The sequence below is a fragment of the Nomascus leucogenys genome, chromosome 4, assembly GCF_006542625.1.
Source record: "Nomascus leucogenys isolate Asia chromosome 4, Asia_NLE_v1, whole genome shotgun sequence".
NCBI classification, from domain to species: domain Eukaryota; kingdom Metazoa; phylum Chordata; class Mammalia; order Primates; family Hylobatidae; genus Nomascus; species Nomascus leucogenys.
In genome coordinates this window covers 112,080,384-112,084,647 of record NC_044384.1, presented here as the reverse complement: position 1 = coordinate 112,084,647, position 4,264 = coordinate 112,080,384, and the positions used below count along the sequence as shown (strand labels likewise).

Sequence of the window (4,264 nt, the reverse complement as noted above, 5' to 3'; positions counted from 1 at the left end):
GTTCAAGCGATTCTCCTGCGTCAGCCTCCAGAGCAGCTGGGACTATAGGCACATGCCACCACTCCCAGCTAATTTTTGTATTTTTAGTAGAGACGGGGTTTCACCATATTAGCCAGGCTGGTCTCAAACTCCTGACCTCGTGATCCACCCACCTCGGCCTCCCAAAGTGCTGGGATTACAGGCATGAGCCACCACACCCGGCCAATGTGTGATCATTCTTAATGCCCAAGCAGAGATGAGGGTTAGGCCAGGAACTGCACTCGCTTTCATAGTTTATCACTAAACATAGTTCGACCATGAAAAGAAAAAGAAAAGAAAACCTGTTTCACTCAAAATTAGATAATTTCCTCCAGAGAGTAATAAATGAGAGACTGTCTTAACTTGATTAAAGGAAGCTTCAAGAAAATGAGTGTAAACCTCTTACTTAATGATAAAACAGTAGACTCTTTCCCAAGATAAAAATGAATGTTACTTAGGCTGCAAGGATAAATGACAGATGAGTTGAGAGTGCTGCATAAAGGGCCAGAAATGGGCAAATTCCAGACAGAAGATTGGCTGACCAAATTGATGACCCCCATTCCATAAGGTATTGTGTCCTAGCAAGTGGGGAGATAAGACGTGAGAGAAGTCTCTGATACAACTGCTTTGAGTGAAGGGCTCACATATTCCCTTTTCTTTCCTTTTTTATAACTTTGAAAAATCATCTTTTAAAATTTCAAATTTTGACCATCAACATAAAATATTCAAGACACTTGGTACTATATAATATATAGGCAACAGAAGAGGAGAAACCGTATTTTAAGTATGTAAATATCATCTGCCACATTAAGGTAGGGATTTCTCATATCAATTCTACATAGTGCTAATTTTTGTATTTTTCGTAGAGATGGGGTTCCACCCTGTTGGCCAGGCTGGTCTCGAACTCCTGACCTCAAGTGATCCTCCCTCCTCCACCTCCGAAAGTGCTGGGACTACAGACGTGAGCCACCACGCCAGGCCAAAACACAAGTCTTTTAGAAATGTTTAAATAGTTCATCTGATCGCAGTATCACCATGTGAATATTTTCTAACTTTTCCAACTTAATTCTATATTGAAAAATAAGTTGCTTGGCCTGGAATAGTCCCTAGATACCTTTAAGAACAATTTTTTTACACTTGATCTTAGCCAAAAGGCCGAGAAGCGTTAAGAACAATTTTTTAAAAAATTAATATTATTTTAAATAAATTACAGTTGTATACATTTAAGGGATACACTGTGATGTTTTGATATAGGTATACCATATGGAATAATTAAATCAAGCTAATTAACATATCTGTCATCTCACTTATTTTTTCTGAGGAGACATTTGAAATTTACCCTCTTAGTTATTTTGAAATATACATTATTATTGACTATAATCACCCTGATGTGCAATAGATCTCAAAACTTACTCCTTAAATAAGTGGGGAAGTGAGACAAGGGTGGAAATAGGCCAATAAAGGGTACATTATTGAGACAGTATGCTGGCACGGTGGCTCACGCCTGTAATCCCAGCACTTTGGGAGGCCGAGGTGGGCGGATCACAAGGTCAGGAGATCGAGACCATCCTGGCTAACAAGGTGAAACCCCGTCGCTACTAAAAGTACAAAAAATTAGCCGGGCGTGGTGGCAGGCGCCTGTAGTCCCAGCTACTCAGGAGGCTGAGGCAGGAGAATGGCATGAACCCGGGAGGCGGAGCTTGCAGTGAGCTGAGATCACACCACTGCACTCCAGCCTGGGCAACAGAGCCAGACTCCTTCTCAAAAAAAAAAAAAAAAAGAGACAGTAAAGCTATGGTCAACTGGGGTTTCACGCGCTGGGAGCTCTGGGAGGCCATGGAGAATTGAAAGCAAGCGGCAAGTGGGCAGATGGGGAAAATGATGAACAAGTTCCTCCGATTTGGTGATCATTGTGTTGTACTGAAAGCTTCAAATATGGAAGTTTCTGGGTGCTCCATTCACTGAATATTTTGATTAAACGGTTTCAACGGGTTTTAAGCAAAAACAAATCAAAAATTAAAATAAGTATTTTATAAAAATGAGTAGGGGCACTGTTTGATTTACACAGTAGCTTTTCAGAGGCTCAAAAATTTCTAAAATCTGATGATCACTACCAAACTTCAAATAAAAAGTGAGCAAAATTCATTTAAAACAACAGTCATTAAATAGAAAGTCACCTTCCTGGTGTGATCTGTAAATGCATGTTCTGTAGCTGCACATTTTAAACTGTCATTTTAGGGCAAAGTCTTCTTAAAATACCTACTTATTTTTGGAGTGGACATTGAGGCTTCCTCAGCAGATTTCTATCTCTTTTGGGGAATGTGGGAGGTGGGAGGATCAGTGAATCACCACAGCTCCCACATGGAAAGTAAAAGCTTATAGACAATTTGTGCAAATTCCACAGTCATTACCAACTTTCTGGAGAAACGGATTTAACACCTAATTTTCTATTAACCTCGATTTTCATTTATTTGAGCTCATTGCTACCAAAAGCTTTATTGCAGAATGCAAAATCATTGTCAAATAATTGAATCAGTAGTTGCAGATTTACATTATGTAGAAAAATGATAAAGCCAGTGCAGCAAAAGCAGAGTACTGCATGTTCTTGATGGGAGGATTTCTCAGCTTCCTTCTTACCTGTAATTTCCCACCTACCCCAGCAACTGACAGTCCAGCTTTTTGCATTTCACATGCCACGGTTAATTGTCACTGTGCATCTGGTTGGAACTCACGTTGCTAGCAGGAGCAGCAGCTGGGATTGCTTTTATCAGCATCCGAGACAAGTAGGAACTGACTGTCTCTGGGCCTCATGTCCCAGCACATTCTATAATTTTAGCAAGTGCCCTGAATGCTGTCTTTGAAATGCAGGTATTGGTTAAGCTGCTGCATTTGGAAAGAGCAGAGCAAGCAGATATGATTACTGCTGATCATCTTTCACTAAGCATGTCTAAGTGAGAGTTCCTTTTACTGCACGTGTGTGTCACGTGCCATGACCAGAAGAGATAATGGCTCAAGTGGGGTGGACACAGTGGATGCTTACCAAACCCAGCCTGACTTATTTTAATGCAGCAATTAAATAATACTTTGGGCTGGGCATGGTGGCTCGCGCCTGTAATCCCAGCACTTTGGGCGGCCAAGGCAGGCAGATCACTTGAGGTCAGGAGTTCAAGACCAGCCTGGCCAACATGGCAAAACCCCTTCTCTACTAAAAATACCCAAAAAAAGTAGCCAGGCCTGGTGGCACTTGCCTGTAATCCCAGCTACTCAGGAGGCTGAGTCAGGAGACTCACTTGAACGTGGGAGGTGGAGGTTGCGGTAAGCTAAGATTGAGCCGCTGCATTCCAGCCTGGGTGACAGAGACTCCGTCTCAAAAATAAAAAATAAATAAAAATAAAAACTTTGTCACAAAATGGACAATCTTGGACAAATGATAAACTGGAAAGGATACAGGGAAAAGAGACCTAAACTGGGTCTGTCCCAGACCGTTGGGATATTTGCTCACCTCTGTCAAGCATGCCATCCAGCTCCAGCGGCTTGTGGGCCTTGGTGGAGTGTGGAAGCTGATTTGGTTAATATCTCAGTCTCCAGCTGCGATGCAGCAGCGAGGACTGAAATCTAGGAAAATCCCACTCCCAAGCCAGTACTCACTGCATACATGACACCACCAGCCTGTGATCACTTTCAGCTGTTTCTACTGACTCATTCTGGCCACTAGGGGGCAGTATAGCATAGTGGTTATGAGCACAGACAGGTCAGGCTTCCCGAATTAAGATCACATTTCTTCCCCTGACTTTGTGACTGGGCAAGTTACTGAAGATCTTTGAGTTTGAGTTTCAACATCTATAAAATGAGAATAATAAAAACATCGAATAGGGTTGTCGTGGGGGAACAGATGAGATAAATGCATGAAGTGCTTGAAGAATATAGTCATACAAAACTTAACGATGGGAATACTTTCTGAGAAATGGGTGGTTGAGGCCATTTCATCATTGTGCAAACATCACAGAGTGTACTTACACAAATAAAGATGGCATAGCTTATACACACCTAGGCTATATGACATAGCCTACTGCTCCTAGGTTACTGTCTTAGTCTGATTGTGTTGTTATAAAGGAACACCTAAGGCTCAGTAATTTATGAAGAAAAGTTTATTTGGCTCATGGTTCTGCAGGCTTGAAGCATGGTGCCAGCATCTGCTGCTGGTGAGGGCCTCAGACTGGTTCCACTCATGGCGGAAAAAGAAGGG

The 4,264-nt window shown here is 42.0% G+C and overlaps 1 pseudogene; it reads right to left on the bottom strand.

Moving 5' to 3' along the window:
* Positions 1-1,059: 1,059 nt before the first annotated feature.
* Positions 1,060-1,185, bottom strand: LOC115835022 (annotated as a pseudogene).
* Positions 1,186-4,264: the final 3,079 nt, after the last annotated feature.